We start from the raw sequence: 26,176 nt of genomic DNA, 5'->3' as shown, positions 1-26,176 counted from the left end.
GATCAAAATGTATTTCACGTTTGTTGGAAACTTTTCCCTCATTTTACCCATTGATACATGAGGGTTTTAAAGAAGTTGCATATACACCTAGGCCCTTTTTACATGGGCACCTTCGTGAAGCAGGATCTGTTTGCTCGGCGGGAGATCTCTCTACTAATCCTCGCCGAGCAGGCGGATGACAGATCTGTGTCCACTCCGCTATGCAGAGCGGACACAGACACAGCCCGCTCTCGTCTGTGGGTCAATCGGATGGAAACAGACTCATGGTTTCCATCTGATCCGTCAAACAGATGAAAAATAGGTCCCCATCCGTCTCTTTTTGGTGGACAGGATCGGATTGGATGGCGGTGGGTGTCAGCGGACATGTGTCTGCTGACATCCGCCGCTCCATAGAAGAGTCTGGACAGTCAGATCAGGTCCGCCTGAAAAACTGACAGGCGGACCTGATCGGATCGCCCTTGTGAAAGGGGCCATGATAGAGTATAGAGTTTATCTAAATTTCTACTCTGCTTCCACAAATAAAAATATTCATATATTAAACAAAAAATGAAGACATAAAATATGGAGATAGCTGACCTAGTTGTATAAAGCATGTTTTAACCAGTAGAAGCCACCTGAAATCATATCCACATTTGGACATCATTACTGACCTGTTTTACAAAGCAAGATGATTGGTGCACTATTTTTTTTTTGTGTGTGCAGCTGTTTCATCCAATTGCTGCATCCATACAGACATTAAAGCACAGCTTAATCTAGATTTGTATTATCAAATCCCTGAATTATATTTTATATGGGAATGGCATAAATGTCTGAAACTGTCTTGACATCAGCCTTCTATAGTGTCCTGCACAGACTAGGAAAGGAAGGGTTAGTCCCTCTGTCACTTTGCTCAGTGCACTGATTAACTGCAGGGTGCAGGTAGTACACAGACGTGGATGTGCTGTGCAGCAGTGTCTGAATCTCTTGCTGAACAAAATTGCAAAACCTTCAGCAAGTATAATAGTTCATATGAATGTCTTTCAACAGTTTTAATTATCAATATTCGTTTATATTTGTATAGAGCTTTTCTCTTCAAAGCACTTTACTGCTGTTGATTCAAATGATGAGGCAGCCACCTTGAGCGCACTCAGTAGAATATCATACATTTGTATACAAGAGTGACTTACCATCAAGCCAAGTTTAGAGTATTGGAGAAAACTAAATGAGATTGTAGGCCACACTCACCCTTTAAAACAATGTTCCCCATATACAACCATAACTGAAATGAAAACATAGACAAGAAACTTGATACAAGAATGGCCGCAACACTTTTATTGGTTTATAATAAATGTGAAACAATAATAACCAAACTTTATTAGCAAGATAAATGATAGCATACAGTAAATTCCATGAACATTTGCTCAGTTATCAGAACTCGAGCGACATAACACAAGTTCACATTGAATACATAGTCCTCCCTAGGAATCTAGGGTGACCCAACCACATAACAGTGCTCACAACTGGTGCAAGAGGGAGGGAGCTTTTCTGCTGCTTAGGGCCACATGCAGTGAAAATGCACAACTCCTGCAGCTCCCTTAATAGCAGATCCCAGGAATTATAGAATTTTCAAGGTATTCCAATTGGTTTCTCATTGGATATCTTATTTGCGTATTTAAAGAGACAGTACCACATATTTGCTCAGCACGTATTTCTTACATTAAGGCTGGATTCACACTTAATTTGGATGCGGCTCACAGCAGGGGTCTGGTGTGTCAATTTCAGGGATGAATCAGGCCTAAATTTTAGCCTGAATTCGGACCTGAAATGGAGCCAAAGGCACCCAGGACCCCTGTGCAATCAGCTCCACAGCTGCCCCAGAGATGTGTGAACTGCCTCCATTGAGAGCCAGTCACAATCTCCTGTCATGCAAATTGGATGAGGGAAAACCCGTATCCAATTAGTATAAGTGTGGACCCAGCCTAAATCAAACAGAATGAATACTAATTGGGCTGGGGTGGCTACAATCTCAAGAAAGTGGGCACAAATGAGTGCCCCCTTTTTTCAGGAGACCCACAGGACTCAAACCAAGGACCCCAAACTAAGGCAGAAGTGCTAACCACTAAGCCAACATGCTCTATTGCATTGGATGCCCTTATACTACTACTACTACTACTTATTAGCCCCCAGATTTTTGGAGTTATTATTATAAAATACATCCCCATTTATTTCCTTTTTATGGGTAACATGAGAAGGTAATTATGTTCTGAGCAAAGAATTGAATTATCAGGTGGAAAAACAGTAGTCCTCTTACACTCAGGTATATGTAGTAGATAATGTTTTTCTGGACTCCCATCTAGATGTCTTTCTTTCTGAAAATCAGTATATTTATTGGAGTGCCATTTCAGTCTTGCCTAGTGGAAACCAGTCACCCTTCCAAAATATTTTTCCCCTTTCTTGAGCCATTATGTACTGCCATCTGGATGTTAACTATTTTGAAATGAAAAGTGAAACTTACTTGCCTATCTCAGAGTTTCTTTTCAGTCCAAACCTTATAGGACAGCTTATATCAATATGAATATTTTTATTGATTTATGAGGGGATGAGAGACGCCGCACACCACTAGCTCAACGGGTAAAGAGAAATGTAATCACCCATGAGCTCCTCCTGAGCCCCGCCTCTTGTGAATTTCAACCCACCCATCGGGGGCTTAATCATAGAGCTTTTCTCCTAGTTCACTGCTTTGTGGATTAAGCATAAGACAGCCTGCACCTGTCTATCGATGTGAGACACCGGATTTACCACATCACCTTATAAGTGGTATAGGGTATTGTGCAAATATTATTATTGATATTAAAATATAAATGTAATGCACAGCACTGGTCCATTATAGTATACTTAAGGGGTTGCAAAGGTTTTTTTTTTGTCATACTTACCCGCTCTGTGCAAGGGTTCTGTGCAAGGGGGCTCCAATCCTTCTCTTCTGGGTTCCCCCAGTGGCACTCCTGGCTCCTCCTCTTCTCGAGTGTCCCCACGGAGACCCACATTCCCTGGGGGCACTCGTGCAGGTGCACTCCCAAGTCCTGCTGCTGCGTTCATTGACACAGACAGCAGGACTCAGCCCCACCCCCCTGCTCCCGTGTCACTGGCTTTGATTGACAGCAGCGGGAGTCAATGCTCTTGCTGCTATTAATCCAGCCAATGAGGACCCGAGACAGTGGCTGGAGCTGCTGTGCTCGTCCCTGTCAGTGGAACGATTGGGTTCAGATAAGTAAAAGGGGGGCTCTGGGGAGCTGCTGCACTACAAAAGGTTTTTCACCTTAATGCATAGAATGCATTAAGGTGAAAAACCAAGGGTTTACAACCCCATTACTATACTGACTGCTGCCTGTCCTTCATTTAGGCATTTGCTATGTTCAGATCAGTGACAAGTATGGTAACAGTTGACACTGCAATCCTCTACACAGGGAGTTGGTCTCTTAAACCCCTATGTTCAAGCAGTACACACTACTATTAATAACATTCCAAATCGAGTGCCTGGGGGCTTGTTGCTGTATTATGCATAACTTGCATAACTCAATTATGAGGAGCCCCCCCCCCCCACACACACACACAAATGATTGATGTAAATGAAGGGACTGTCATAATGCTGCTCCTGCAATAATAATATTTTTGCAGGACTGAGAGCCTTTGGGAGTTTAGGTCACCCCTGTCTAAAAAAAGCTTGCTTCTGATATAATTTAAAACTAGAGATTTTTGCACTGTACTGCAAATATTTTCCTGAAAATATAAAGAAATACTATGGAGATCATTGTTTCCTATGAACATTTCTGTGTGCAAACAATGGCACAAAATTAAACAATATTCCTAATCCTAAGTATTTCTTCAATCTGTGAAGTGAACAAATTGTAAAGCCTCACATTTACTGCATCTCTGCAAATAATTTAATTATGCTATGTCTGTAATTATGGCTTATTTTAATGCTAGAGTTATTTTACATTCTAATAAAAGACTGATTTAGCATACATGGATATATAAAGCTGTGTAATTTAATGTTGTTATCCATACACTTTATTTTGTTGTTAAAACTGCTGTGGAAATTTTGCAGTACATAATAGAATTACTGCATTTAGTGTAAATATAATATGCTATTTATCCGTGTATGAGGCAAGAGTGCTACATAATTACTTTATAGGCCTTGTATTATTGCACTGCTGCTTCACCATTCATGTTTTACTTGTATTGAACCTAATGTTAAGCTCCATTCATACTTGAGCAGAGCATATTTTATTTTATTTTATTTTACTGTTTTTTTTATGCTTTTTGGGTTATGAGCAATGTGTTGTATAGGAGATTCAGTGTAACAGAATCAAGTGTTTTTGGCCTGAGCTCACAGGTATAACCACCTCAGCTCCAGAAGATTATACCCCCCAATATATTTTTATTTTTTGCTATAAAAGATATCCAATTAAAAAAAAAAAAAAATCTTTGTAAATTTAGTCCAAAATATATTCTCCAACAAGTCTGGTAAAAAAAAAAATACAAGTAATTGTATATTGATTGGTTTGTGTGAAGTTAGAGCATCTAAAACCTATGGTATATATACTGGAATTTTTTTTTTTACTATTAATAACTATAATGACTTATTATGGGATTGCGATATTTTATTTTACAGTTCTCTTTTATGTTTTTTGGGTGTGTTATGAGCAATGTTTTGTACAGGAGATTCACTGGAGCAGGATTAGGTGTTTTTGGCCTGAGCTCCCAGGTGTGAATAGGTACTATTTAACCACCTCAGCTCCAGAAGATTGTACCCCCTTCGTGACCAGACTATTTTTTTGCTATTTAGCACTACGCTAATTTAACTGGTAATTCCGAAGTCATGCAATACTATACCCAAACAAAATCTATATCATTTCTTTCAAATTCATAGAGCTTTCTTTTGGTGGTATTTGATCACCACTGGGGTTTTATTTTGTATTATATAAATGATAAACCCTAAAATTTTTAAAAAACAAAACAATATTTTTTTACTTTCTGCTATAAAAGATATCCAATAAAAAAAAAAGAAAAAAAATTCTTTGTAAATTTTAGGCCAAAATATATTCTCCAACAAGTCTATGGTAAAAAAAAAATCCAAGTAAGTGTATATTGATTGGTTTGTGTGAAAGTTTGTGTCTAAAACCTATGGTATATATATTGAATTTTATTTTTTTTACTACTAATAACTATAATGACTTATTATGGGATTGCGATAATGCTGATAGTTAATAGTTACCTACACAGTTAAAACAATTAGATTTTTACTGTTGAGCTTTTTGTAGCTTTAAACTACAAAACACTCAGATATAAATGGGGCTTTAGTGGCAAAACTTGCTGACACTTGCAATGAAAAAAGAAAATAATATTAATATCTTACCGATCTGCTACCCTGCCACTCTATTTCCCTGTCTGGAGTCAAGAAAATCCCTGTGTAAGCTATGCATTGTGGGAGTCATAGTTTACATAGGGCTATGGAATTCCCATGTAACAAAGCTGATTAGAGTATGAAATGAGTCATACAAACAAAAGAAACAGACAAGTGTAGTAATGCTGAGAACAAGATTTACTTGCGCTACAAACGGCAAATCACAAAAAAGTAAACAAGTTAAGGCTCACATGTCCTCTGCTCTGAATGGGCGTCCAAGATGCTTCTATGCCGTGTCTTCAGTAGGAGACCGGAGTCTTACGAGTACAGGACAGGAAGCGGGTGTGATGTCACCGATGATGCGGCATGGGAGGCTAAGCGTTTGCAGAGTATGAGGTTGTGTATGTGTGCTTCTTCCTCAAGCCTCGGCCTACTGGGGTCACGGCATATTGTAGGAACATCCAGCGTTCCTTTCCATCCCGACAGGACTGACATATCTTGGACGCCCGTTCAGAGTGGAGGACAGATGAGCTTTACCTTATTACCTTGTTTCCATTTGTAGTGCAAATAAATCTTGTTCTCAGCTCTAATATGCTTAGATGAAGTTTGTCTGTTTTTTTTTTTTTGGAATCATAGCATGGAGTACTGCTCCTACTCTACGAGAACAAGCTGCCTGACATGCGGATTTTAAAGGTTTATGGACTATTATTGACTTTGTTAGAATTTGTCCTTGAACTGATTATGCACCTTGGTTCTGTTATCGCTGCGCCTTACAATTTTTATTTTTCACGAAATGACTCTCATGTTCCTCCATAACCTATGGGAGCTATGAAGTAGACAACCCAAAAAAAGCATGTGGTTTGATCCCACCTCAAGTCTCCACTTGGGCAAGGGACACTTTTATCATATGTCCCTTCACTCACTTCACAGGTAAAAATAGTGCTTTCTGGTTTAAAGCTATAAAGTACTTGATACAGCCCCAAAACAAGCATGTATGGGTTCATCCTTACACACGTCTCTACTTGAGCAAGGAACACTTACATCTTCTATTTTGGACAATGAGAGGACAGTTTGAGATATTTTTGAACTTTTGTCAGGTGTTCTTTGACCCTTTTACAGGTCGAGAAAGTACTTTCTGCTTTAAAAATAAAAATTGCTTGAGACAGCTAGAAAACAAGCATGTATGGGTCAATCCCTACACAAGTCTCTACTTGGGCAACAAACATTTTCCTCTTCTATTTTGAGAGATGGCATTCTAAAATATTTTTGAACTTTTATCCATTGATCTTTATTCTCAGGTAAAGAGAGTGTTAAAAATAAAAATTGCTTTTATATACATGTACATGTATATACAGTTGTATGACAACTGGCAGCTAATCACCTTCTCCCATTAAAATCAGTGAGCTAAAACAAATTGCAATGATCAATCACACAGTGACTGATTTGCAGAATTGCATTGTCTTGCGATGACTGGCTTGATCATGCTATGAAAATCATGTCCATTCTATGACACATTTTCTATGTGAGGCAAGTGATAGTTTGAGATTTTGGTCACTTGATCATGCAACTAAAAATCACCTTTGTGATTAGATTTAACTGTGTAGAGCTAGGATTGACACAGTAATATCACTAAAACAGAAATAAACTATTTTGAATTTAAAAAATGTCAAAGGTATCTAGTACTGCCATATAAAGGGGCCTGTTAAGGTAGTTCTTTTTTCACAATTGTTAGTTTGTGTGTCTGTACCTTTAGGGAAAAGATTAGACCAGGTGCTGAGAAAATATTTGGCACATGTGCTAGGCAAAAGCACCTCATAAAAAATTACTGAGCAATTAGTGTTGATTACAATGTTTTTTTGGCTTGCAGTATTTGGATAGCAAAGTTTTCCACATGCTCATAACAATTTCAAAGCGCTACTAAATGCTTTTGGAACACTTAGAATAACCTGCTATGAACCCCAGCCTTTTATGACTAGAGCAGATGGTAGGGATAATGCCAGCAAATGTATGTTATTTTCAGCACATTTTCTTTTTTTTCCTAATGGATGCAGGCAGGTTACTGTTTTTATGTTGTTTTATTATATTCCCTTATCTAGGTTCATTATACTAATGTATTACTCGTGTGAGATCTACAAAGGTGATAGGTATAAAATAAAAATAGACAAAAAAGAATAAAGCCTTCTTTTAATGGATTTTCTTCCTATGCCATAGTCACTTTCAAGATGAGATCACTTAAAAAAAATCTATCCTTAGTAATTATTGCATAAAATCATTACACCAATCAATACATATCATTAAATATGTTTTTATATTCTTAATGGGTTTGTTACATGGTACTATATTGCATGTCCAGCATGTGTTACATGATGGTTTATTGCATGCCCGGGATAATATACAGTAAATACAATATATATATAATATTACTTGCCAAAAGATTTTCCAGGCAGCATTGAGATGTATACAGCACTACCACCAGACAACAGACCCAGGTGGGTGACCTGATTTTCCTTCACTATTTGCTTTTGCAGTACACCTAAGTCAAATCTCTGTCTTCATATGGTGACTGGACAATGAAAAAGTAGCAGAAGACTGAGGAACTAATCCCTCTTGACTTTTCCTTATCAACAAGCTCCTTGTCTGCCCATGTGAATGCATCCTACCTGATTGCCTTCTACTGCTGTCCCTACTGAGTTCTACTATGCAAGTAATTATAAGAAGCCAATATAAACTTGCATAGAAAAAGTCAATTGCGACAGACCACATATCCGTGGCACATAAGTCCTGCTGCCACACTGGGATAACCAAGAAGTGAGGCGAGTGGAGCAAGCACTCACACTTACTTTCAGGGTTTTCGATTTAATATATATATGGGGTAAGTCACAATTTTTTAAACAAATGCATTATTTTGTATTTATATAAATAATATAAACAACAAAATAAAATAAAAAATAAAACAAGTAAATGCATTAATTTTGTATGTGCTGTTGATAAAATTGGTACCAAGAAAAAGTATAATTTATATAGAGTTGCATAATGGTCATGAAGTACAGCTCTGTCTATTCATGTAAAAGTGGTGCTATTTTTAGATAAAAATGATTCTCCTCCTTGTGATAAAGTGTTTTTTTTCTGTGTGCTATTTTTTTGTATGTTGCATAGGGATGCATGTTGCATAGGGATGTGAACACTATTAAAGTCTATGAGACACGAAAATGAAAAATCAAAAGTCCTAATTTTAAAGCTTTACAAGCAAATTATTGCCATAAAAAGTGTATGGGGACCCAGGTACTGCCCTATGGGACATGTATGAATGCAAAAAAAAGTTTTTAAAATGATGGTTTTTAAAAGAGCAGTGATTTTAATGATGCTTAAATGTGAAACAATAAACATGAAATATTCCTTTAAATATTGTGCCTGCAGGGGGTCTCCTTAGTCTGCCTGTATATATTATATAATGTCAATAATGGCATTTCTAAAGGAAAAAATGTAATCAAACTTTCTCACGGCTGTAATGTATTGCTGGCTACCGGCAATATAGATGAAAAAAAATGAAAAAAACGGTGTGGGGTCCTCCCCCCAGTCCATACCATGCCAACATTTTTTAAAAAAGTGGCGTGGGGTCCCCCTCAAAATCCGTACAAGACCCTTATCCGAGCAAGGAGTCTGGCATGTCAGGAAAGGGGGGGAACGAGCAAGCACCCCCCCTGAACCGTACCAGGCCACTCATCCTCAACATGGAGAGGGTGCTTTGGGGTGCCCCCCAAAGCACCTTGTCCCCATGTTGACATGAACATGACACTGTGGTATAGCTCATTCTGCAAATTCACAAAAGGGAGCAGAATTTACCACATATAAAGGCAGCAGTTGTAGTGCTAGCAATTTGGCCAAGCTAGCATTTAGACGCTGAGTATGTGGATGGTTGGAACAGCTTTTTTTTTTTTTTTTTTTACAGTTCAGCAACTGGGGTAGCGAAATTTGCCTGGTAAAATCGACAGGTGGTGTACTGCTAGCAGATTGGGTGCAAGTACTATACCATCATTCCTCTCAGTGCAGGTTTTTGAGAAGACTTGAGGTATAGTATTGGTAGAGATCCCAGATGAGGAGCAAGGAGAAGTCTGCATTTTGTTATGATGTGGGTCTTTCAGGTGCTGTTGCCAATGGACTGCATGGCAGGTTGTCATATGTCTTTTCAAGCATATGGTGCCCAAGCGGGTGGTGTTCTGGCCATGCTTGATACGCTTCAGACAGGGATTGCAAACAGGAACACTGCGGTCTGCTGCACATGTGTTGAAAAAAGTCCACACCAATGAACTTTTGGAAGTTAGCGGGGAGTCAGCAGCTCCCTGCACCTGTGGAGCACTGTGGTGTGATGCAATAGGGTGGCTGCCCTTAAGCCGGCCCCTGCAGGACATCCTTCCTCGTTGGAGTTGTGTCTCTTCCTCACTTTCCTCCTCTGTTCTCTCAGGCACCCAAGTACAGTCAGTGACCTCATCATCCCCTTCCTCCTCGTCACTGGAGCAAACTTGGCAGTATGCTGTAGCTGGGGGAACATGACTGCTAATTTCTTGTCCTTCTGTGGCACCCCCTCTTTCTAGGCTCACGTTACTCCCTTCATCAACCTGGGAACCAACATCAGAGCATTCAAATTGCAGAGCATCCTCCAGCAGCATGTAACCGACACTATGATCGAATAATTCTGGTGACTCCTCCGTGGGTGATGGTGGGGCTACGGAAGGAGTAGCTGTGGACAAGAGTCCGGTGGAATAGGGCACTTTGGCAGCTACGGTGGAAGGCAAACTAGTATGAGCCTGGGTGACAGAGGATGAGGAGGATGAGGACAGCTTAGTTAACCACTCCACCAACTCTTCTGCATGTTGCGGCTCCATAACAGATGCAGCTGCAGAAAAAAAAGGACAAGCGTGCCCCACCTGCAGAGGGTGCACCGTGTCTGCATCCACCACTTTTCACTGCAGACACAGAGGCTGCTTGCCCTCTTCTAGTGGCCTGTGAGCATCTGTCTCTCCTTGTTGGCCTTCCGGACATGATAGGGATTTTTTTTTTGCTTGGTGCACTATAAACCGTTTTATTATTGTTTTTTATTTTTTTTTTGGGGGGGGGGGGGATTTTTATAACTCTTTATTATAGAGTGTGGGAAGGGAATATGGTGCTTGGGTGAAATACTTTTGTACTTGGTGCACTATAAACCGTTGTATTATAGTCTTTTTTTTTTTTAATAAAGAAAATAAGGATGCAGCAATTTTTCAAAAAAATAACAAATAAAAAAATAAAAAAAAAATAAGAAAGGCCAAAAAAATAAAAAAACAGTGGTGACGCAGAAGGAAGACCACCTGTGACTCAGAAGAAGGAACAGCAATCATGGAGAAATGTTTTTTTGCTGCTGCTGAAAAAAAATTCACTGCACTATATACTCTGCACTGCACTGTAATATATATTCTGCACTGCACTATATACTCTGCACTGCACTGTAGTATATACTCTGAACTGCACTATATATTCTGCACTGCAATGTAGTATATACTCCGCACTGCACTGTACTATATACTCTGCACTGCACTATATATTCCGCACTGCAGTATATTTACGCTGCACTGCACTAAATACTCTGCAGTGCCCTATATACACTGCACTGTAGTATATACTCAGCTCTGCACTATAAACTCTGCACTGCACTGTAGTATATACTTTGCACTGCGTTATATACACTACACTGACTGCACTGTATTATATATTCTACACTGACTGCACTACACGCTCTATCCACTCACTAACCTGCCTTCTCTATCTCTACTACAACACACTACATGCGGAGGCCGTGTAAGCAGCCTTATATAGTGTGGGACATGGACTTAGCCCCTGAGCCATGATTGGCCAAAGGCAATCTGTTGGAACAGATTGATTACCTGGATGGAATCTCTCAAATAAGAGGGTGTCTTAGTGACCAAAGGTTGCAAAAAATGATTAATATATTTGCCCACCCTGGAAGTAACCGAATCAATACCACTAACAATTGGTCTCCCAGGGGGGCAAACAGGATCCTTGTGCACCTTTGGTAAATAATATATGACTGGAACCCTCGGTGCTACCGGAATAAGGAAGGCCTTTTCTTGATACCACCCTCTCCCTTATTAACAACTGTTAAAAAAGAAGTATAGCCAAAGTTTTTTTTGGTTGCACTTCTCTTTAGGGTCACAGGAGTGAATTTACTTTTGTTCTCCTGTGATCCAGAGTCAGTTGGTAGGTGGCTTTTGCCCCCTATCACCTGACTGGTCAGAACAGAGCGACAATTGATCTCGACAATATTGTTGGGATCCACCTGGAAGCCTGAAGGTCCCAGTCTGGTGATTCAGTGAGCTCTGGAGGAGCAGAGCAGAGATCAGTGACTGGCAGAGCAGACCAAGAGGTTATGTCATTGCTCAGTTGACAAGGGACAACTACATCATCAGGCAGATCCTGCAGCATGGGGGTATTTTTTTTCTAATTATATAATCTGTACTTTTCCTTAAAGACAAAAAAAATCTAGCCACCTTATGATGAACTACAAATAGGAATCCTTTTTTTAAACACTAAAGTCCTGCTATTAGTCTTGTGCAATTGTAAAGGCTCTTCTCCTGTACTGGAATTGCTTACTCTGATTTAAAGTGAATGTAAACCCTCACATATACCCAGTGAAGTGAACGGCCTCAGATGACACACAGAGATGAAACGTATCCTGTTAAAAAGGTTTTACTTATTTATCTGCATTCTTCTCTTCCCTACACCACTTCCAATGGGCAAAATTGTGTTACAATCCTTCTCAATCTGTTAGTATTACAGAGGAGGGGGTGGAAAGCTGCAGTTACACTGTGTGAGAGCTGACTGGAGGAAAAGCACACCCCCTTCCCCTCCTTCACACAGCAGAAGAACTGTGTTGTGAATAAAAAAGCTGAGTGCTTATCTCCCTCCCTGACACACATTTTATCTCATTTGTCAGGAAAACTTCTCAGAAGTGACTCATGTTGATAAAAGAGGTACGAAGCACCGGAGAGAAACGACACTCAGAGCTTTGGGGAGAGATAAGTAAACACTACAGATACATGTACATTGCTAAGATTCCATGACTGAGGTTTACAATCACTTTAACTACACACTGTAAGCTTCTCACAACATTTATTAGAAGTTACAGTAAGTCAGAAAGAGCTTGTCTCAGTTCTCGGCTGGAGGACATCCAGCAACCACTAGCTCTTTTCTCTCCAGCTTTACCCAACCCTTCCATTTACCGGATTTTCGTTTTTTCAATCAGTATCACATGTGGCTCAGTATCACATGTGGGCATTGCCTAGGGTGGTCTGTATGCAAATATAACGTGCTTAGGAATGACCTCTCCTCCAGACTGACATTCACTCATTAAGGTATTTTAATATATACATAACTCACTGCAGGGCTGAGGACTCCTGAGAAGAGTACTGAGGGAAGGTGCTGTGATGTTTTCAATACTATCTACAGCACCCTGCCTGCTCCTCCCACTAGCCATGGTCTGTCTGCATAACATAGAAAAACACAGAGACCCAGTGAAGACATGAGTCTTAAAGAAGGTAAAGCTCTCAACTGTCCCTGATTTTGTCATGTTATAAGCAAAATCGCAAATGTATTTTATTGGGATTTTATGTGATAGACCAACACAAAGTGGTACATAACTGTGATGTGGAAGAAAAATGATAAATGGTTTTCATTTTTTTTTTTTTTTAAATAAATATGTGAAAAATGTGGCGTACATTTGTATTCAGCCCCCCTGAGTCAATACTTTGTAGAACCACCTTTTGCTGCAAATACAGCGGTTATACAGCTGAGAGTTCTTATACGCAAACGGGTGGCCCCGCCCCCCTCTGACGCCACGGGTAGCCATGGCAAAGCCCCCCCGTGCGTCAGAGGGGGGCTGGGTCACCCGGGTACATCACAGTGTGGCCCCGCCCTCAGTTATATAAGAACTGTCACCTGCGAGGACGCGTCAGACAGCATGAGCCACCCATGCAGGTGGATCAGTGGCGTTTTTTTTTTTTCGGTCCGTCGGCAGAGCGATAGAAGAAGATGAATGGACTTCTACTATTTCACACAGGGGGAGGCGGTATCTGGGGGTATCTGGGGGTCCCCTTGTTAAAGAGGGCTTCCAGATTTCGATAAGCCCCCTGCCTGCAGACCCCCACAACCACCGGGCAAGGGTTGTGGGGATGAGGACCTTGTCCCCATCAACATAGGGACAAGGTGCTTTGGGGGGCTACCCCAAAGCACCCTCCTCATGTTGAAGGCATGTGGCCTGGTATAGTTCAGGAGGGGGGGCGCTCTCTCGTCCCCCCTCTTTTCCTGCGGCCTGCCAGGTTGCGTGCTTGGATAAGGGTCTGGTTTGGACTTTGGGGAGGACCCCTACGCAATTTTTTTTTAAATTTTTGTTTGAGGTTCCTCTTAATATTCATACCAGACCCAAAGGGCCTGATAATGGACTGGGGGGATCCCTATTTTTTTCAATGAGTTTTATCTATATTGCCGAGATCCGACAATTCATTACAGCCGCGAGCAGTTTTAAATGACAATTTTTCCTTTAGAAATGTCATTTTGCTGTGGTACTATTCTAAACACGGGAAAACTGAGCTACTTTACATGCATACTATAGACACCACCAGGCACAATATTTAAAGGAATATTTCATTTTTATTGTTTCACTTTAAGTATTAAAAAAATCAATGCTCCCGAAAAAATGGCCGTTTTTTAAAAAATTTTTTGCATTGATACATGTCTCCTGGGGCAGGACCCGGGTCCCCAAACACTTTTTATGACAATGACTTGCATAAAAGCTTTTAAAATGAGCACTTTTGATTATTCATGTTCGTGTCCCATAGACTTTAACGGTGTTCGTGTGTTCTGCCAAATTTTTTGCCTGTTAGGTATGTTCTGGTGCGAACCGAACAGGGGGGTGTTCGGCCCATCCCTATCTGCTAATTGCCAGCTCCTTTCTCTCCACAGTGACTCACCTGTTGATGATATCCTGCTCGTCAGTCCTGCCTACTAAAAGCCGTCCAGCCCAGATGATCTCTGCCTTCGCCTTGGTCACATCTCTAGAGACGCTCTCCTGTGTTCCTGTTAAAGACTTGCTTGGCTGATATTCCTTCTGGCTCCAGATCCCATTGCTGTTCTACTACGCTCATCTTTGGCTCCCTGACGTTTTGGCTTGTCTGACTAACCATCCAGTTCCTGAACACTGGCTATGTTTTGACTACGTTTACTCTGTTAATCTTTTTAATATTATTATTATTAAACAAGTGTGATTTAACTGTACTTCTGTTTCAGTCTGATTCATGGTTTCTGACAGTAAGCAAAGGCCATGAATTCAGAAGATGCAGTCAATCCACTTGTTGGTAATATTTTTTCCAGATTAGATGAGCAGGATCACCGCATGGATTAGTTTACCATGGCGTTACAAACGCTCCTGAGTCGTACGGCTCACCTGGAAGCACTGTGGCTAGTCCGGTACAACCTGTGTTACAGGCTGTTCCGGCTGCTGCTCCAGTCTCTGTGCAGGCACCCGCCTCAAGTATTACCTCTATAAAAGGTATGTCTGGTTCCGCTCTGCTTCCCTATCGATTTGGGGGCGATCCAGTCCAATGCAGAGGGTTTCTCAACCAGGTTGAGATATACTTTGAGATGCGTTTCCAGGCGTTTCCCACGGAGAGAAGCAAAGTAGGTTTTGTGATATCTTTGCTTTCTGAGAGAGCCTTGGCCTGGGCAAACCCTCTATGGGAAATGCAAAAACCTGTTGTCTTGAGTTACCCAGAGTTTGTGGCTTCTTTTAAAAGGCTTTTTGATGTTCCTGCACGCTCTGCTTCTGCTGCCAAGTGCCTCATGTCCATCAAACAGTGAACGAGAACTGTTGCCGATTACACCATTGAATTCCATACTCTGGCAGCTGAGGTTGCTTGGAACAATGAGGCCCTCGTGGCTGTTTTTTTTTTATGGTCTCTCGGACACCATCAAGGATGAGATAGCTGCCCGAGATATACCCACTGAGCTGGAGAAGTTGATCACATTTGCCATCCTCATTGACTCCAGACTCAGAGAAAGACTTCCTTTTAAGGAGTGCTTGCGGAAGCCTCCTGTACATTTGTCTCCACACTTTGCAGTCCCACCCTTGCCTCCCTCACCTCCCATGCCTCCTGGTACTAAGTCGGTCTGTGAAGATGAACTCATGCACTCGGGCTTCACGTGTCTCTCTGCGGATGAGAGAACCCTTAGGAGGAGGGAGAGATTATACCTTTATTGTGGCCAGGCAGGTCACTTTTTGAAGTCTTGTCCTACCCGTCCAGGGAACAGCCGAACCCTGAGGTCCTTAGGTGGCGTTGTTTCGTCCCCAGTTATCCAGAAGGATAAGCCCCTGGTTTTGGTTACCCTTTCTTGGGCTGAGTCATCCGTCGAGATACAGGCTCTAATCGACTCTGGGGCTGCAGGCCTGTTCATTGATGTGCCTTTGTATCGAAGCACTCGATTCCGCTGAAGCTGTGTGACACTCCACTTGCCATTGAGGCTCTTGACGGGAGACCTCTGCAGCCTGCCCATGTGACTCATGAGACTGTTCCTTTGCCAATGGCCATAGGGACTCTTCACCAGGATATAATCCAATTCCAAGTTATTTCCTCACCTAAGTTTCCGCTGGTTATTGGTTATCCTTGGTTACAGAGGCACAACCACTCTTTTGATTGGCTCCGTGCTGAGGTTCTCTCCTGTTTGCCACAATGCAGTAAGACATGCTTCCAGAAGGTAGCCAAGGTCCTGTGCACCTCTACACTCTCCTCCCTGCCGGAGGAGTACCGGGATTCTAGCGATGTCTTTCACAAAGGTCAAGCCGGTAGTTTGCCTCCACACCAGTCGTATGTTGCGCAATTGACCTTCAACCTGGTGCCATACCCCCTCGTGGCCGGGTTTCCCATTGTTGGTCTTGGAGGATAGGGCCATGGAGGAGTATGTTGCAGGCGCACTTTCTCAGGGTTTCATTCGCAAATCCTCGTCTTCTGTTGGTGCTGGTTTCTTCTTTGTGAGGAAGAGTGGTGAACTGAGACCTTGTATTGATTATAGGGGTCTCAATCTTTTCACGACTAAGAATTCCTATCCGATTCCGTTGATTACGGAGTTATTTGACTGCCTCAACAGAGCAACGTTTTTCACAAAGCTTGATTTGAGAGGGGCATACAATCTCGTGAGGATTAAGGAGGGCGATGAGTGGAAAACTGCATTTAATACCAGAACAGGCCTTTATGAGTAACTTGTAATGCCTTTTGGCCTTTGTAACGCCCTGGCAGTTTTCCAGGAATTTATTAACGATGTCTTCCGAGATTTGTTGCAGTTATGTGTGGTGGTTTATCTCAATGATATCCTCATATTTTCCAAGTCCCTGGAGAGCCAGATGTCTGTCGTGTGCTTCAGAAACGAAGAGAGAACAATCTCTATTGTAAATTGGAAAAGTGTGAATTCCATCGCAAACAGGTTAAATTCCTTGGTTATGTAATTTCCACTTCTGGTTTTTCGATGGACCCAGAGAAACTTTCAGAAGTCCTACAGTGGCCCCGACCCATGGGTTTATGTCCTCTGCAGCATTTTCTTGGCTTTGCCAACTATTATCTGAAATCTATTCATAACTTCTCATCTCTGGTCAAACCCCTGACTGATATGACTAGAAAGGATGGTAACCCACAGAGTTGGTCTCCGGAGTCCATTAAGGCCTTTGAGAGTCTCAAGGCTGCCTTTGTTTCTGCTCCTGTGTTGGAACATCCTGATCCTATGTTACCTTTTATCCTTGAGGTTGATGCTTCTGAGACTGGAGTTGGCGCCCTTCTGTCTCAACGTCCTACCTCTGAGAGCACTATGCATCCTTGTGGCTACTTTTCCAAGAAATTGGTGACAGAGAACTGTTAGCGATCATTTTAGCCCTGAAGAATGGAGACATCTCCTCGAAGGTACCACTGTGCCGGTTCTCATACTTACTGACCATAAGAATCTCACATTCATGTTTGAGGCTAAACGCCTCTCTCCCAGAAGGGCGCAATGGGCTCTTTTCTTGTCTAGTATCAATTACATTGTCTCATTCTTACGGTACTAAGAATGTCAGGGCTGACTCTTTGTCATGACAATTTTCCTCCACTTCCAAGATGGAGTTGGTTCCGGTTCCTGTGATTCCTCCTGATCGTATTCTGGCTATGGTTCGCACCAGTCTCACTTCTCTTTTGGGTGACAAAATTCTTGCCACTCAGGTCCATGCTCCTCCTGAGAAACCTGGTGACTGCTGCTTTGTCCCAGAGAGTCTCCGTACTGCCGTGCTCCAGACTTATCATTATCCCAAGGCTGCTGGCCACCCTGGGAAGAATCAACTCTTTTGGGCCATTTCCCAACAATTCTGGTGGCCTAGTCTACGTACTGATGTAACCGCCTTCATAGCTGCCTGTTCCGTGTGTGCTCAGAGTAAGACTCCACAACACCTTCCAGTGGGCCTCCTGCAACCCATACCCAATGGAGAGAGGCCCTAGACCCACCTGTCTATGGATTTAATTGTGGAGTTACCCAACTCCCAGGGCAACACAGTTATCCTTACAGTGGTTGACCAGTTCTCAAAAATGTCCCATTGTGTTCCACTTAAGAAGTTGCCCACTTCTAAGAAACTGGCTTCCATTTTTGTTTGGGAGATCTTTCGCTTACATGGGCTACCCAAGGTGATTGTCTCAGACAGGGGTAGTCAGTTTGTGTCCCGGTTCTGGCGAGCCTTTTGTGCACAGTTGGAAATTCAGCTTGCTTTCTCCTCTGCATATCACCCGCAGTCTAATGGGGCCGCAGAACAAGCCAATCAGTCCTTGAAGCAATTCCTAACTAGCTATATTTCTGACCATCATAACAACTGGTCAGACCTCTTACTGTGGGTGGAGTTTGCTCACAATAGTGCCTTGAATTCTGCTCCCAATTCTCCCCATTTATGGCGAACTATGGTTTCCAACCTTCCATGTTGCCTGATTCGTTTGTTCCGCAGAGTATTCCTGCATTAGAGGAGTATCTCCGTGGTCTTCGTTCCACTTGGGCACAAGTCCAGGAGGCTTTGCAACATGCTAATGATAGGTATAGAGTCCATGCTGACCACAGACGCCTGCCTGCGACTTCCTACGAGGTTGGGGACAGGGTCTGGCTGTCATCTTGCAACCTCCAACTTTGTGTCCCCTCTCTGAAGTTCGCACCTCGGTTTATTGGGCCTTTCCGTATTCTTCGCAGGATTAACCCAGTGGCTTACGCATTAAACCTTCCTTCTAATATGCATATCTTGAATGTATTTCATGTCTCCTTATTAAAACCTTTGGTCTGCAACCGCTTTACGACCTTGGTGCCTCGTCCTCACCCTGTACAGATTGAGAACCATGAGGAGTATGAAGTACAGTCCATTGTTGACTCCCGTAGATTCCGTGGGCGCATACAGTACTTGGTGCATTGGAAAGGGTATGGTCCAGTGGAACGCTCTTGGGTCTCATCCTTGTACGTACATGCCCCTGTCCTCCTCCGTGATTTCCATAGACATTTTCCCCTGAAGGCTGGAGGTCCTCCAAGGGGGAGGGGTCATTGAGGAGGGGTTACAGTCAGGGCTGGGCTTAGCTCTTCCTTCTCAAAGCTGGCCGCTCAGCTGTCGGCTAATTGCCAGCTCCTTTCTCTCCACAGTGACTCAGCTGTTAATATCCTGCTCGTCAGTCCTGCCTACTTAAGCTATACAGCCCAGATGATCTCTGCCTTTGCCTTGGTCACATCTCTAGAGACGCTCTCCTGTGTTCCTTTTAAAGACTTGCTTGGCTGACATTCCTTCTGGCTCCAGATCCTACTTGCTGTTCTACTACGCTCATCTCTGGCTCCCTGACGTTTTGGCTTGTCTGACTATCCATTCCAGTTCCTGAACTCTGGCTATGTTTTGACTACGTTTACTCGGTTTACCATTTTGTTATTATTAAACAAGTGTGATTTAACTTAACTTCTGTCTCAGTCTGATTCATGGTTTCTGACACTGAACATCAATTTTCAAGGCTTGCCACAGATTCTCATTTGGATTTAGGTCTGGACTTTGACTTGGCCATTCTAACACATGAATATGCTTTGCTCTAAACCATTCCATTGTAGCTCTGGCTGTAGGTTTAGGGTCGTTGTTCTGCTGGAAGGTGAACCTTCGCCCTAGTCTCAAGTCTTTTGAACACTCTAAGATTGCCCTATATTTGGCTCCATCCATCTTACCATCAACTCTGACCAGCTTCCTTATCCCTGCTGAAGAAAAAAATCCCAACAACATGATGCTGCCACCACCATATTTCATGGTGGGGATGGTGTGTTCAAGCTGATGTGCAGTGTTAGTTTTCTGTCACACATAAAGTTTTTCTTTTAGGCCAAAAAATTCAATTTTGGTCTCATCTGACCAGAGCATCTTCTTCCACATGTTTGGTTTCTCGCAAACTGCATACAGGACTTCTTATGGAATTCTTTCAACAACGATGTTCTTCTTGCCACTCTTCCATAAAGGCCAGATTTGTGGAGTGTACGACTAATAGTTTGGAAAAAATTTGATAAGAAGAGCTTGGACTTTTTTACAAAAATATAAATTTATTTAAAAAAAATGACAAAATATGTATAAAATCACACTTATAAAATGAACCAATGAGGGGAATATAAAGCTAAACATAACTGACATCGCTACATGGAATCTGACAACAAATAGATTGGCTGTATAGTAACAGTGAATCCAAGAGTACGGTTATATTGCAGTGAGGTAGTATCTTGCTCTACATGTTAGGGGCCTTGCGCTTCTTCAGGAGCATTTGAATAACTATTTAAATATAAAGAAAATAAAAATACATAAACAACATATAATGAATACAAACAGTTAACAGTTAATACGGTCTTCCATTTCACCCAACCCCCCATGTGACGTGGGTATCCCACAAGGCAACCACTCAGACAGGAAAGGCAAACCAGACAACTACGGGCGTGTGCATAACATGATGATAAGAATAGAAATAGTATAAAGTGTATAATTGTACTTTAGTGCATAGGGTAAAACAAATATTGGGTGTAACCCCAGTACTTACAGTCAACTATAAAAACGCAGGGTCACAGAAGAAAGCGGTGCATACAATTAAACAGGGTGGCTGCTGAGGGGTCAGGTATTACCATCAGAAAGTGGAAATCTATGACAAATAATGCCGAATAGGTCAGATAATGGCAGAATAATCTTAACTGGATGCACCAGGGCGAGAGATATAAAAAACTCACCTGTCATAAACACGATCACTGTCTAATGAATGGGAGGAGATATAGGGCCAAAGGTAAATACAGTGGATGGCAGAAAAAAAGGGAAGAAATGAGTGCTAGCACAGGTCCCCCTTCATAGTAAACATTGCCACAGATTTAAAAAGGGCCATTGATAGCAGACTCCCCCCAGAGAGAAAAGCACCGTTGAGTGTAGGGATGGGCTTTATGTTCGGGTTGAACATGAGTTCGACTCGAACATTGGCTGTTCGCCAGTTCACCGAGCAGCAAACAATTTGGGGTGTTCGTGGCAAATTCGAAAGCCGCAGAACAGTCTAGTTTAAAAGTCTATGGGAGAAATCAAAAGTGTTAATTTTAAATGCTTATATGCATGGTATTGTTGTTTTGGACCAAACCAGAACCGTTCGGTACTTTTGTTTCTGTCCCCCTGGCCAAATCAACCTTCAATGTAAAAGTGTGCACACTTGAAGCAAATTACTGACACATACACGAGTTCAGTTGATACTTCTCCTTTATTACTTCCTGGACTCCGGCTAATATGCTGTGAGACGGATATTTTGTTATCAAATCAAATATCAAATAAGACAAGCGTATGCGGACCACAAGATATACATATTCATTATTGTGACAAAGTTTAAGCTTTTAGCTGGGTTATATCTATATAAGGGAATAGCAAACTATCATAGCTAAATAGGGTGTCTTGTTTCCAGTTCCTGAAAACAGGCACAATCTTCTTAAACTTGTTCTTAAATCTTGCAGTTCTGATCCACATGAAGGGGAAGGGTAAGCTGGCAGACATCTAATTGAATATGGTTAAGGCTGATAGCAGAGGCTGAAGTAAGAACTTATATCTATATGGTTATATTGGAAATAGGCATTTCACCATAACACTCATAGTCACATCCATTACAGTGTCAAAAAAAGTGTTTGGGGACCTGGGTCCTGCCCCAGGGGACATGTATCAATGGCAAAAAAAGTTTTAAAAACAGCCGTTTTTTCAGGAGCAGTGATTTTAATAAAGCTTAAAGTGAAACAATAAATGTGAAATATTCCTATAAATTTCGTACCTGGGGGGTGTCTATAGTATGCCTGTAAAGTGGCACTTTTTTCCCGTGTTTAGAATAGTCTGACAGCAAAATGACATTTCTAAAGGGAAAAAAGTAATGAAGTAATAGCGGTGTCAGCTATAGTGAATTGTCTATGGGAGAAATCAAAAGTGCTTATTTTAAGGGTTAATATGCAAGTTATTGGCATAAAAAGTGTTTGGGGACCTGGGTCCTGACCCAAGGGACATGTATCAATGCAAAAAAAGTTTTAAAATCATCTGTTTTTGCGGGAGCAAAATGATATTTCTAAAGGGAAAAAAAGCCAAGAAGTAATGGCGGTGTCGGCTATAGTGAATTGTCTATGGGAGAAATCAAAAGTGCTAACTTTAAGGGTTAATATGCAAGTTATTGGCATAAAAAGTGTTTGGGTACCTGGGTCCTGCCCCAGGGGACATGTATCAATGCAAAAAAAAGTTTTAAAAACGGTTGTTTTTTCGGGAGCAGTGATTTTAATAATGCTTAAAGTGAAACAATAAAAGTATATAAATATTCCTTTAAATTTCGTACCTGGGGGGTGTCTATAGTATGCCTGTAAAGTGGCGCATGTTTCCCGTATTTAGAACAGTCTGACAGCAAAATGACATTTGTAAAGGAAAAAAAGTAATTTAAAATTACTCGCGGCTGTAATGAATTGTCGATCCGACAATACACATAAAAGTTCATTGATAAAAACAGCATGGGATTTCCCCACAGGGGAACCCCGAACCAAAATTTAAAAAAAAAAATGCGTGGGGGTCCCCCTAAATTCCATACCAGGCCCTTCAGGTCTTTAAAAAAATAGCGTGGAGGTTGCCCTAAATTCTGTATGTATTAAGGGGAACCCCACGCCAAAATTTTTAAAAAAAATGGTAGCTGGGTCCCCCTCAAAATCCATACCAGACCCTTAAGGTCTGACACCCAGAGTGTCAGGGATGTAGGGCTCTCATCTCAAAGAGTTGAGAGGTATGATACTGAAAAAGGTTTTCTTTTAAACTTTAAATCACTTTGTGACTTTAGTAAAATAGGTATATACACATTTAATACATGATACTGTATGTGAAATGATTTACCTGAGTCACACAGCCCTGCCACGCTGCATAACCAGACAGGTGACAACCTTTATTTCTGGTTCATTGTTGCACCTTAACAAAGAGATGACCCCTGCCCCCAACTATAACTGGCCTTCTTAGCAAGGAGCACATGGAAGGGCAAACGCAAGAGGAAAAAAACAGAGAAAATTCCCAGCTCAACTCACCAACCAGTCTGCTTACCAACTGAGCCTGTCTAACTGTCTGTTAAAAGCAGGGGTTTAGTTAGCACACATTTGCAAACGCATATGAAAGCTGCAAAGCCTCGTCAAGGCACCCTGTATTGCTTGCAGTCCTAACACTACAAAATGTATAAGTGTCTCCACAGTGGAAGCACATGGATGGAATGGATAGGTGTGGGACAGGTGAGCCTGGAGGCCGCCCTAGCCCCCTTAAAGGAACAGGAGCACACTGGACACCCAGCAAGAGCACAATGGCAGCAAAGGTGTCCAGTGTGTCCCCACCCACATATACAAACAGTAACAAAGGCTCACCTGTCCCACAACTATCCATTCCATGCATGTGCTTCCACTGTGGCGACTCTTACAAATTTTGTAATGTTAGGACTGCAAGGAATACAGGGTGCCTTGATGAGGCCTTGCAGCTTTCACATGCGTTTGCAAATGTGTACTAACTAAACCCCTGCTTTTAACAGATGGTTAGACAGGCTAATTTGGTTGAGCAAAAGACTGGTTGGTGAGTTGAGCTATGGAATTGTTTTTGTCTTACATGTATATGCCCTCCATGTGCTCTTTACTGTGAAGGCCAGTTATGGGTGTGGGCGGTGGCCATTATTTTGTTACTGTTTGTATATGTGGGTCGGGGACACACTGGACACCTTTGCTGCCATCCGATCTCGTCAATTCCGACCGTGTGTGGCCTGTTCCGACGCACAAAGTGCCACGCATGCTCAGAAGAAATTCCGAGACGGAACAGCTCGGTCTGGTAAACTTAGCGTTCGCAATGGATACAACACTTTCGTCACGGTGCAATGTTAAAAATGGTTTAATACAACACACTCTCTTCTTCTTTATAATGTGAGAAGAATGAAAGTAGTTTTGCTGCTCATATTCACACAGACTTCTCACAAACTTCTTTCTTTATTATTTATCGGGATTCCCTTAATATATTTTGATTTTTCACATCTGACAAAAATATATTTTATTTTTTTTTTTTTAAAGGCAGATTTTTTTTTATTTTAGGTTTGTATTTTTTCCAAGGCTGATCTTTGTTTTATTTTATTTTTAGTTTTACTCCAGAATATTTTTGTGTATGTTTTGTGTGTCAAGTTACCACAACACCATTATTATCTTGTATTATTTAATCTCGAGGAGATTGTTTGGTGTTGGTGTCCCTTGTTAATTTCACATTGTAGTTTTGAAATGTACCTGAATCCTCACCAACAAACTGTCCTTTTTTGAAGGAAAACACACATAGGCAAGTATAATTGAAACCTAAAATCCTTAAAATTAAGGGCTCAGAACCAAACAAAGAGGGAGGCAACGCTGGATAAAGAGCAGAAATTAGCGAAGCCTTGGACCCCCAGGGCAGACATCAATTCTTGAACATCAAAATTGGTGGCCTGAGGAGTCCATATGTAAGGGAGTGCAATCTGGTCCAGAAGTCCCAGAGATCCGGAAAGCAGCAAGTGACATCTATGTCCCCAGGCTGTGGTACCACAAGAGGCTGTATCTTTTGCCAGACCAGACTGGATCCAGGGTCATCACTTTCTGGTCTTCCTTCCACGCTTCCTTCCTGGCTGTGGCTCTGCTGTTGGAGGTGTGGCAGGAGGAGGAGTAGGACCTGGAGGAGGAGGAGGACTAGTAGGACCTGGAGGAGGAGGAGAAGTAGAAGGACCTGGAGGAGGAGGAGGACCATGTGTGAGGTCACAAATGTGGGTAGCAGATGTTATTTGGGCCCTCAACCCCTTATTGAGAGCTTCCAACATTAATGACTCACACATGAGTTGTTGGCCCTCCTCCATCCGCTGCATTTTACACGCAATTATGCCAGCAAAGTCCTCCTCCACAGTGTGTGGTGCTCCCAGGGCCTCTGTAGCCTTCCAAAAGAGGCCTATGGCAGCCTCCTCTAGGGTACTCCTCTTCCTGCCACTTTCTCTTTGCAGGTGTAGGGGAGGGACCTGCATATTAGGCAGCCTGCTCGGCCCGGCCACCTCCTGGCTGAGACTTCCCTGTGTATGAAAAAGGGACATGGTTTAATGTTTTGCATCATCAATCACAATCCTAAATTATTACTCCAAACTAACATCTAGTTAACATCATTGATTGGACAAGCAGAAATATTTAGAAGAATGCTATACCTGGCTCAAGCTGGGCTCCTCCACATGTTGCTGCCTGGAAGGCCCAGATTGGGAGTCAGAAGCCTCAGCTGGGGGGGAAGGAAGCGTGGAAGGAAGACTGGAGAGTGATGACCTGGGTTCAGTCTGGCCCGCCAGAAAATGCAGCCTGTCATAGTACCACAGCCTCTTACATATGTGCTCCTCAGGCCACCAATTAGGATCTTCAAATAGGTGATGTCTGCTGTGGGGATCACCTGCTTCACAATTTCCAACAATTGATCCAGCGCTGCCTTCCTCTTTGTTTGGTTCTTATAATGTGGGTGGTTGATCTCCCATAGACAAGGCAGCTCCCTGAACATGTCAATGAAGATTGCCATAAAGTCGGTATCGTTTAAGATATCCATTTTCACTGCAAGACACAACACAAGACAAACCCTAATGTCAGGCAAAACTCTCCTAATCTAGTTACAATATAGGCCTCAATCTAGAAGCAGTATAGGCCCAAGTTTGGCTCTTACCTTCGTTATCACGATCGGCGCCTCCGATACTCCTTCCTCCGCTCACAGATCTACGTACTACGCACCCGTGTTACGCTTTATACACACTGCGCATGCGTGTAACTCCGCCCGCCCTTGACGTTCTTTCTAGTCTATTCCCCGCCCCTTTTCGTTCGGCGCAGTGGGGGAAGAGCACATGGCGGAGTCAGAGCAGGTGTGTGCTAACTATAGCAACGAGGAGGAGGGGGAGGAAAGCCTGGATCCAGAAACGTCCCGATCAAGAAGGAGACGATTTAAGGCCTCAAATATGTCCTTTGGGGAGATGTTGGAGATGGTCGACATCCTGAAGAAGGCCGACTATGATGGAAAGTATGGGCCTTACCCCAACCCCAATATCAGAAAGGCCAAGATCATGGCGAAAGTGGTCAAAAGTCTGCACCGGAATTTCGGGGTACGACGATCGAAAGATCAGCTCAGGAAGCGGTGGTCGGACCTGAAATTAAGAG

This window comes from Aquarana catesbeiana, linkage group LG02, assembly GCF_042186555.1.
Source record: "Aquarana catesbeiana isolate 2022-GZ linkage group LG02, ASM4218655v1, whole genome shotgun sequence".
In the NCBI taxonomy this organism is placed as follows: domain Eukaryota; kingdom Metazoa; phylum Chordata; class Amphibia; order Anura; family Ranidae; genus Aquarana; species Aquarana catesbeiana.
This window is presented reverse-complemented; position numbering follows the sequence as displayed.